This window comes from Gossypium hirsutum, chromosome A01 (assembly GCF_007990345.1).
Source record: "Gossypium hirsutum isolate 1008001.06 chromosome A01, Gossypium_hirsutum_v2.1, whole genome shotgun sequence".
Lineage (NCBI taxonomy): Eukaryota > Viridiplantae > Streptophyta > Magnoliopsida > Malvales > Malvaceae > Gossypium > Gossypium hirsutum.
This window is the reverse complement of record NC_053424.1, coordinates 75,384,572-75,396,460: the sequence shown is the minus strand read 5'-3', so window position 1 is coordinate 75,396,460 and position 11,889 is coordinate 75,384,572.

Sequence of the window (11,889 nt, the reverse complement as noted above, 5' to 3'; positions counted from 1 at the left end):
TTCTTAAAGTTTCCCCTGTTTCACTGTTTGACTAATCTGACCACTCTTCACTACGAATCAAATTTCTCATTGTACGGAATTAAAAATGTGTTCTATTTGATTTCATTTGAAACTAGACTCATTAAGGAGTCTAGGCATATAAATTTTATCTTATAACCATTTTTGTACAAATTATAATGATTTTTCTAAAAAACAGAACAGGGGATTTCGGAGTCATTCTGACACTGTCCCACACAACTTTAAATATCTCTTTATAGGAAATTTATTTGCTTCCACGGTCTCTTTTATAAGAAACTAGACTAAATAATATTTGATTACATATTTTATTCAGCCTATAATTCCACACCAACAATTTATAGTGATTTTCTAAAATCACGTTACTGCTGCTGTCCAAAGCAAATTATTACAATTTGCTCTTAAATTTCCAAGTCCAAACACTTATGAACTTACCATTTGAGTTTAAGACATATCATGGCCACATCATATCTTATTAAATCAACTCATTATGTCCTATTATGACTGAATTTACTCAACGTTTAATCACTTAAAACTTACCTCGGATGTGATCGAACGATTTCGGCGGCTATTCGATCACTTTTTTCCTTCCCTTTATCGGATTTAGTTCCCCTTTGCTCTTGAGCTTAATTTAACAAATAAATTGATTTAATCATTTGAACATCGAAAAGAGAAAATCAAGGTACTTAACCCATATATATATACATTAGACATTAAAGTCACATACATATGAAATCATGAATCAACTCAACATATTAACCCACACTCTCTTTTAGCCGATTGTCTAAGCCAAGATTAAGCCACCAATATGCTTACTTATGGCCGAACATACACATCAACTTATGTACTCATTCATGTGGCCGAACATACATGTCTATGTTGAGGCCGATTGCAACACTTAATACATTCTACAAGTATGGTCACTTGTATTGACTAAACACCATTTTGTTTCAAGTTCAAAACTTGGCCAATACACATATATACACTAGTAAAGCATCCTCTCCCTTTCCATCAATTCAACACATGCATTACTCATTAATATACAAAATTATATTCGGCCTTAGCACACAACTTGCTAGCCGATTCTTCTCCATCTAGCAACTAATGCACATATGTGCTCATTTGTTAGACTCTACTTCATCTAACAACAACCATATTTTCCCTTCTACTTCCTACCATGGCCGGATGCTCAAGATACCTCAATATCGAAACTTTTAGCTTGGATTGCTTAAAGAACTTGGTGATGAGTTCAAATTTACCTAACACCTCAAGCCTCATAACACATCTATATAGCTAATCATGCTAATAGTCTCAAGGCTTCAACTAAAACTTTTGAAGCCTCTTAGTCGAATACTAACTCTCTAATAATCCCAAATCCATCCATGAGATAGTTAGAATTTAGACTAATCATCCAAGGGATGTATGAACTTTCAAAGCAACACTAAACATACCTTAATCTAGTGAGCCTTCATAGCCGATTTTTCTCCAAGCTCATTCCCTTCCTTTCTTTCTTCTATTCGGCCAAAGATGTTCAAGGATGAACACTTTTTTTTCTTTGTTTCCTTTCTTCCATTCACGGCAAAGGGGGGGGGCATGGATGAGACCATTTTTTTTTCATCACTCCACCTTTTTGCATTACTTTAATCCCAACCCCTTTTTTTATTCTTTCTAACATAACTCACTAACACAACATGTTTGCAACATGTTTCCACCCATAGCATGGCCGGCCACTATGCTTTAATTTTGGGTAATTTGACATGCAAACCCATCATTTCACAACATGCATTATTAGGCCACTTTACATTTGCCTAGCACATTTCCAAATTTTCTCACATAAGTCCTATTTGATAAAATTCACTTACTATTAACAAAATTCAAACATGAAATTTTCACACATGCATATGTACATATAATGAGCATCAACTATGACGGTTAATTATCTTTATGACTCGGTTTAGTGGTCCCGAAACCACTTTCCGACTAGGGTCACTTTAGGGGTGTCACAGCATATGTTCTTAATGATATAAAAAATACGTTATATTATAAGATACACTCTTAACTGATGAATAAAAAACCTTGAAATGTACTTGAAAAAAAGAGGAAAATAGAAAATACCATAATTTGGTTATCAATTTTTTTTACTTGCTTGTTATAATTTTGATGTTGATTTCAATCTCATGTTCACTAAAAAACATTGTAGAGTCCATACCTCTTAAGGTCAAATCTATAAACAATAAATATTAAAAGACATGAATCATATGTAACCTTTTATAAACAATGTTTCATTTTCTATATTTACTTTCTTTATGCAAAAATATTGTTGGGACCTTAGATGTCATGTATATGAAGTTTCTCCTTATGTTCAAATAGTTTCTTTATCTACATGTTTTGTCACTATGTTCTATCTACTGTTTGAGCAGCTATTTGGACAGACCTTTGGACAATAGTTTAGACATGTTTTCAGGACAACTCAAACGTAATATAAAGTTGGCATTTTTTTACTTGGATCTTCATGATGTGTCACAATATCAACAAATGATCATCATGTCATGTTTTATTCTATCCTTAATGATGTTTATTGAATTTGGAAAAGAAGAGGAGGAAGAATTGGATTTCATCATCTCATGCCTTATCCTTATCCTTTTACTTAAAAACCAAGCTGGTTGTTTTACTTGGATATAAAGCAAGTTATAGGATAATTATTGAAGATATTTCAAGAGATAAATTTAGCCTTTTACCAAGATCTTTAAGCTTATCAAAATATTGCTCAAAAAGGTCTTGTATTAGCCTATATATAGGTTTGATGGTTGAGTACATTTGGTATGTCTGTCGAGTGCATTTTGGGAGATTTTGTAGAGTGTTTTATTGATCTTTTTATTTGTATGTTTTGACTCTTATGTTAGCCATTTTATTGAAAAGTTAACTTTCTTGTAAGTGAGGTCATTTGGGGTGAGTGATTTGTAACAATTGGGTTATTATTGGGGCTACAATTACTTTTTGTGTAAGAGTAGATTGGGCTTAAGCTAATAGTAATTTGGACGATTGTTGAATAAAACCATTCACTGAATGAGGCTCCACATAGTAGGATGTTGATTTGAATTGTGTTAACAAATACTATGTGCTGATTTCTCTCCTTGCATTACTCTCATTTATAAAGTCTGTAAATTGTCTTATTCAAACTTGTGTCCAAATATTAGTTGGGACATCAAGTTGGACAGAGAGTAAATTGACTTGAGCTCTTTCATGTATTACTTTTTATTTATTTTTTACAATTCAATACATTGAATTTTATGATTATCATTTGCTTATATATTGTTCATTTTAAAAATCTGCTTAATCATACAATATAAACTGTAACCATTTTGCAGTACAATATTTGAGACAGATAATACATTCCCAACTTCTAGACAATTTCTTCACTAGTAAATCCAATAAAATATGTTTGTTTAATTTTAATTTATTTGTTTACTTTTTCTTTTTAATAAATTAAAATATTATTTTGCAATATCTAATTTTAGTTAGTGTTTCAAATATTTATACTTTGCTTAGCCGTTTTAAATTCAATCTTAAGTTTATTATGTCTTAAAACTTTAATGGTTACCTATGGAAAAGATAAAAAAATTTTAACATTGATTTACTTCAAAATATATGTTAACTCATTATTTATTGTTTTAATAGGCTACCGTGGAAAGGTATCATTTCATTCATCAACTTATAGCAGTTGGTGGTATTTAAAAGCTGTTGAGGGAGTTATGGGACACTAAACAGTTACAATTGCACTTGGCACTATTTAGATTTCATAACTTGCATTATTTGCAATTGGCAATTTTTTGAAACAAAACATTTGGACCATAATCTTAGCTAATATTTTGGATGTGTTGGTTTTTCTTTGGAGATCAATCACTTGTAGCAACAAATCATTCCAGATTGTTTCGAATTGGATGAAGTAAATCAAATCCCTTAATTTATGGAGATTAGATCAAATGGATTGAAGACTTGTCTTGGAGATCTTCAAATAGTCCTAGACTTTAATAGGAAATTCTCAATCCTTTTTTCAGGCTACTTTGGTGGGGATAAAGGTTGTGATTAATCCTTAGGTTAGCAAGTTTAATAAACTTTATACTCGAGACTTCATAAGTTTTATGTATCAAGATTTTAACACTTAAAATTTTATGTATCGAGATTTTAACACTTAAAATTGTTCTATAGGAATTACAATTGAGAGAGCATTTTTTAAGTGAAAAAAAAAAGAAAAAAGTGAGTCATTTGGTTTTACAAATAAAGTTGAGGGGGGAACTTAGTGGTGAGAGGTATAGATGTTTAGTACAAAGATGAGATTATTATACTGAAAAGTTTGCAGAAGGTTGAAGATAGTGGATTGATTATCTTTCTAGCAAGGCCTTGTAGATATAAAGAAATTAAACTGTGTAAACAAATGCTATTTCTTTGTTTCTTTTTCGTGGTTACATTTAGTAGTTATAACTACTCACTTTATTCCTACAATAATTGACAAATCTCTTTCAAAAGTTGAAAGTTTATATCAGCTGAATGTGAAATGCTATAAACGTAATGGAGGGTAATAAGTTTTTTGGCATTGAATTGATATCATGAACCCAATTGTAGCTTATTGAATGTTTGTTCACTTACTTAAAAAAAATAATCTGGGTTCGACTCATCATTGTACCAAAAAAAATTAAATTGATTTCAATAGATGAAAATATAAGCATTGATGTTTATATATATGATTTTATTTTATTTTGCATATTAATTTAGAATTTGGGATATCTAATTTGTTATTATTTTATTACAAGAGGATCACATGTAAACTATGATATACAAATACAGTGCTAACAATTATCGTACATTGCTGCTTGAAGGCAATGTTTACATGATACAAAATTTGTAGGTGAATGCTATAATTGGTATTTATATAACAGCGACTAATAATTTTATGATTGTTTTCAAAGTAAACATTTTGGTCAGACCTATTACAGTTGGAACCGATTACACAAATTTGATTGTGCGAGAGGTCCTTCAAAAATATATTTTACTTTTCTCTCCATATCTATCGTAAGAAGGTTGTAAAGCGAATGATAGAGATACAAGATGCCAAGTATGTATTTTAATTCTGTGTTGCAAATGTATAAAATTTGTGCATCCTAACGTATGCCAATGAAAATTACGCTTTGGGGTATCTAACTATCAAATTCGTGATGTGATTTTGCATGTGTATATTGTTATTATAGTTTTTGTTGTTACTTGAACAATTCTAAAAAAAGTAAATGATATTTACTAAAATTTACTCCACAGTTACTAGTACACTATATTCATCAAACAATTTATTTTATTGGTGAATTTCTACTCTGGCTACTCATGTTTATAAGAATTTATAAATTCCCAAAACAAGCATAACAATAAATTATTTATATCTTTTGTCAATTTGACCATTATTTTTTGGATAAATCTTAAAATTATACATGAATAATGTGCAATTGTATATATGAACTTTAATTTGATGCAATTATACACGTAAAACTCTAATTGTGGTTCAGATGTATAATTAAAATTTTGATTTTGATTAATCATACACATTTAAATAAATAAATACATCAATTTATTTTTATATTGAATAAATTTAATTAATTATGTATGGAATATATAAACATAAAATGATGTTATATCAATAATTATGTTAGTAATTTATACGAATTGAATCAAACCAAAATTTCATGTATAAAATTACACAAAATCAAAGTTTATGTATACAGTTGTGCATTAAATCATAGTTCATGTATAGTTCTGAGATTTATCCCTTACTTTTTTAAGTTAAATTTGGTTATTAACCTTTCAAAAATAGTTAAATTGTTTTTTTAACAAAAATGATGACTAAAACATTAATTTTTTTTAATGATGCTGGCTTGGCAACCCATATGGCAATCCACGTGTACTTTATTCTAACATGACACTGTTTGTCTTATATACCATGTCAATAAATAATTTAAAATTTCTAAAGTATTCAAATATAAAAAAAATAAGATTATAAAAAAAATTTAAAAATAGTATGAAGTACACGTGGAGTTTAAAAATTGAATGTTTTAGTTAGTATTTCTATTAGGAAAACAATTCGACTCATTTTGAAATGTTGATGGTCAAATTCAACTCCTTTTAGATAGTTGAGGCTAGATTTCACGAAAAAAAATGACCAAATTGATCAAAAGTATAAACATTAGGGGGGCTAAGTTTGAATTATACCTAATTTTAAATAGGTATTGTAATTGTTTTAAATTGAATTCATTCTAGAATTACTTAGATTAAAATAATTATCTGCTAATTACTATACCATGTTGTCTCTATTTCCAATCAGCTTATTGTTCGTAATGAAATCGATGATGAGTCTATAACATCGACAAAATCAATTTGATCTTGACAGAAACATGAACCCTCAAAAATGGAGAGAAGAATGAATTTTATTGCTCAATCAATTAAGAAAGTACAAGGAAATAAATAGAACAGTACAGTGAATTAACTAAGAATAATGGTCTATTTAAACTAAAAAGTCTCCTAAAATATCTCAACTAAATGGAGAGTAACTCACATACTCTTTATTTGTACAAATCAAGAAACTCCTACAATAAAGGATTTGACTAACATTAAGTTGCACTAACTTGTAACAGCGTCCCTTAGTGCAAGCTTCTTGTCAATAATGCCAAGATCTCCACGGAAAACTTCAAACTTAGTCTTTGCGAGTACCTTAGTAAAGATGTCTGCAACTTGTTCATCAGTTTGAATTTTCAGCAACTTAATATCCTGAGATAACACTTTCTCTTGAACAAAATGATAATGAGTTTCAATACGTTTCGAACGAGCATGGAACATAGGATTTCCAGCAAGCTTTATACCGCTCTCATTATCATAATAAATCTGAATCAGATAATTGAAAATAATTGCCATTTCTTGAATGAGTCTCTTTAGCCATAAACATTCTTGAGTAGCCATTGTAGCTGTTACATATTCTGCTTCGTAACTTGAAAGAGCCACAATAGTTTGTTTCTTACTACACCATGAAATCACAACGAAACTTGTTGTAAAGCAAAAACCTGTTGTAGAACGTCTGTCATTCACATCACCAGGCCAATCTGCATCTACAAAGCCACTCAAAGAAAAAAATCTTAGATTGCTCGTACATTAAACCATAACTTAGAGTGCCCTTGATGTAACGAAGAATCCTCTTTGCTGCAATTAAATGACCCTCACATGGTTGGTCCATAAACTGAGAAATAACTCCAACAGAAAATCCAATATCAGGCCTTGTGATAGTTAAATAAAATAAACTACCGACAAGTTGACGAAAAAGCGTTGCATCTTCTAAAGGTTTTCCTTCATTTTTAGCTAACTTGATATTAGATTCCATGGGAGTCGACTTTGCTTTTAAACCCTCTATGTGAAACCTTTGTAACAAGCTTGCTACATACCCTTTTTGAGAGAAAAAATAACCATCACATTTTTCAATTTCTAAACCAAGGAAACATATCACAAGCTTCACCCAAACTTTTTATTTCAAAATGAACCATCAAAGCATCTTGAAGACTGCTAATTTCAGCACATCATCACCCATAATGATCATATCATCCACATAAAGTAAAAGTAGAGTGCATGCAGTGGTTGTTTTCTTAACGAATAAGCTTGGATCAGCACTTGAAGATTTAAAACCAAAAAAATCAAGATATTGAGCAATCTTACCGAACCAAGCACGAGGAGCTTGCTTGAGACCATATAGCGCTTTCTTAAGTCTGCACACATGATTAGGATATTCCTTAGATATAAATCCCTACGGTTGTTCCATAAAAATATCACGATCCAGCTCACTGTAAAGGAAAGCATTTTTCACATCTAGTTGCCACAAATTTCAACCTTTGCTTGCAACTAGAGAGATAATTACTCGTACAGTTGTCATTCTTGCAACGGGACTAGAAGTCTCATCATAATCTCGACCGTACTGTTGAGAAAATCCACGAGCAACAAGACGGGCTTTAAATCTATCAATGGTTCCATCAGTCTTTTTCTTCAACTTGTAAACCCACTTACAAGTAATTAAGTCAGCATCAACAGGCTTTCGTACAAGCTCCCATTTGTCATTTTTGTTATGTAACACCTCAAACCCGGCTCAGACGTTACAACCGAATCCAGCGTGTCAAATTGAAGTGTTTTTCGAAAACCATGTTTTCATTGAAAACCCTTCTTGATGTTTAGAAACTTTTACCGTTTAAACTTGAATAAAACCTTAGCCTTATTTTTTTTTCCAAAATGTGATTCATTGTAATAATCAAAGCATTGTTAACAACCTTGAAAAATCTTATGGGAAACTTTGAAAACTTGTAAACCTTTGTAGTGGCAGAAACATGTTATTTTAAAAAAACAGTTAAGTATCGAAATGTGACACCCCTAATTTGACCCTAGTTGGGAAGTGGTTTCGGGACCACTAAACCGAGTCATAAAAATAATTAACCGTTATAATTGATGCTCATTATATGTACATGTGCATGTGTGAAAATTTCATGTTTGAATTTTGTTAATTGTAAGTGAATTTTATCAAATAGGACTTATGTGAGAAAATTTAGAAATGTGCTAGGCAAATGCAAAGTGGCCTATTAATGCATATTGTGAAAATGATGGGTTTGCATGTCAATTTACCCAAATTAAGGCATAGTGGCCGGCCATGCTATGAGTGGAAACATGTCACAAACATGTTTTGTTAGTGATGGAAGTTAGGAACAATAAAATAAGGAGTATGGGATACAAAATATATGCCTTTTATATTAATAAATTAAATGTTAAATGAATAAATAAAAAGGGGCTTATGTGAAAAATCTTGAAAATGTCATAGGTTAATTGGTAGTGGCTAAAAATTGCATGGTTTGAAGCATGAGGGACTTGCATGTCAAACATTCCTTTTTCTTGGTAGTGGACGGCAAGGATGGGCATGAATGACACATTTTGGCATTTTGTATGTTATATTTTAGTTAAATAATATCAAATAGTTTTATAATAAATCAAGCTATTATATGTCATAAGTTATAAGAGGAATTAAATAATTAAAAGGGTGAGAAAAACAAAGTTGGGTCTTTTCTTCTTCTCCATTGCCGTGAGTAGAAAAGAGAAAGAAGGGAAAAAAGGCTCAAGACACATTTGGCCATTAGCGTAGATTGATTCTAAGGTATGAGTTTATGTCATTTTTTTTGTTGAAAACTTGTGAAATTGAGTTTGTATCTTAGTTCTATCTTAAACCATGAGTTATTCTCTTAGATTTTTTTTATGGAAGCATGTACGGTTTTGTATAGAAAATCCTATGTTTGAAATTTGTTGTTAGAAAAGGGATTAAGAGTACTTAATAGACTCCATGAGGTTAAATTTCACATGAATAGGAAATTGTGAACTTAATTTATGAGCTAGATGCAATCCTTTATAAACCCCACGTTGAATTTCGATTTTGGTCAAAGAATGTGTATTCGGCCAAGTTCTTGATGAGTTAAATTTGATTGCTTGAAGCTTTAATTTGTAATTAGTCATTAGGTGAGTTTTAAACTTGTCAAAGTTGATAAATTGGGGGTTTAAATGGCTTGTTTATATTGTTAAGTTGGTTATGGTGATTTCATCAAATGATGATTATTAATGATTTTGATAAATTGACCAAAGTGTAATGATAAGTGTGAATTATATTTGACACGTTGCTCATGATTTTGTTGATTCGGTTATGTCATGTATTTAATGGTGGTGGTATAATGTTTGTGCATTATATGCTAAAATGACTTTAGGCTAAAGGGGTAATGTATTAGTAAATTCGGCAATGGAGGCTAATTTATAGAATTTTTTTTTAGAGAAATTTATTATGTGTTATTTGAATGCCGAATATACTCCCAAATTGATGACATGAATTGTTTGTAATTTTGAGAAGTGGTAAGGTGAATATGCCAATTGATATTTCTTTAAAAATATTAGTATAGCATTCGCCATAGGTAAAATGTCATAAGGATGGAATTTATGCTATTTGTTGGTAGCCTAAATCCATAAAGGAGCATTCGGTTTTGGTCTAAAGGATAGTGAATTGTTGTTGAATGGCCTCAAATGAAATGTGTATGTTATAAAATGAGTATTTGGGCAGGCTAATTGATTGAAAAGTGTTTGAAGCATGTTTGGGTGGAACCTAATTGAGTCTTTGTGACTGTTTTAATTGTAGTAATCGGCTAAAGTGGTTATTGTGTAACTATTTATATATTTTTATTATGATAGTCGAATGTAACATAAATAAGGATGTGAATAAATTGTAGTTTCAGAGGTTGTTAATGAAGACATGAGTGTGGAAGCATTCGGTCAAAGAAGAATGGTTGTATGAAAGTAAGATTATAAATGTAGTAGTGCCTTGTAAAGTGCGTAAATTACATGACTTTGATAAGTGTTGCTTGTGTTTTGAGACTTATCAATGTTTTTTTTAAAATGTGCCGAATGTGATTTTTGTTGAATAATAGAGATGTGATAAGTTGAATTTGTTTAATTAAGCTCAAGGACAAAAAGGGGCACAAATTTCGGATAAGGGAAAGAGGAAGTAGCTGAATAGTCGATTCGTGATAATTCGATAACATCCGAGGTAAGTTTTAAGTGATTAAACGTTGAGTAAATTCAATTATAATAGGACATGATGAGTTGATTTAATAAGATATGATGTGGCCATGATATGTTCTAAGCTCAAATGGTAAGTTCTTAAGTGTTTGAGCTTGGGAATTTTAGGGTAATTTGAAATAGTCTGCTTAGGACAGCAGCAGTAACGTGACTTTAGAAAATCACCATAAATTTATGGATTTGAATTAGAGTCTGAATGAGACATTAAATTAAAGCTTAATGAGTCTAGTTTCTTATAAAAGAAACCGTGTAAGCAAAGGGATTTCCGATAATGAGATACTTAAAGTTGTGTGAGACAGCGCAGAATGACACTGTAATCCTCTGTTCTGTATTTAGAAAATCATTATAAATTGTACAAAAATGGTTATAAGATAAAATTTATATGCTTAGACTCCTTAATGAGTCTAGTTTCAAATGAAATCAAATACAACACATTTTGAATTCTGTAAAATGAGAAATTTGATTCGTAGTGAAGAGTGGTCAGATTAGTCAAACAGAGAAACAGGGGAAACTTTAAGAAAAATCTGGTATTGATTGGCCAAATCTAAAATTCTGGAAATTTTATGGATGGAAGATATACGAGTCTATATCCAGGAAAAATTAACGGAAAGTGATTTGGAGTTTTGTAGCTTCGGTTATAAATAATTTAGTGACCATTGCTCAGGAAAACAACTCGTAGTGAATATGTGATTTTGTTGTAAACATGGATAAAACTTGTTTTAGTTGCTCATAAGCTATTGATTAAACCCATACTTGAATTCTAAATCGTGATATTGTAAGCTTATGAGTATTCGAATATGAAATGATAGTATGGCGTAAAATTGAATTATTCGTTGGAAAGTGATGGATGTAGATTCGGCCAAGACCAAGTCTGTACATGATAGTATAGGTGGTATGTGAAGTATATTTGAATAAATGTGAAAGTGTATATATATGTGATAAGGCCTAATGGCCGATGTGATGAATGTGAAAGTGTATATATGTGATAAGGCCTAATGGCCGATGTGATGAATGTGAAAGTGTATATATGTGATAAGGCCTAATGGCCGATGTGATGAATGTGAAAGTGTATATATGTGACAGGGCCGAGTGGCCAACGTGATGGATGTGAAAGTGTATAAATGTGATAAGTCCCGAAGGGCATTTGTGTCAGTACTATATCCGGGTTAAAACCCCGCAGGCTTTATGCGAGAATATTAT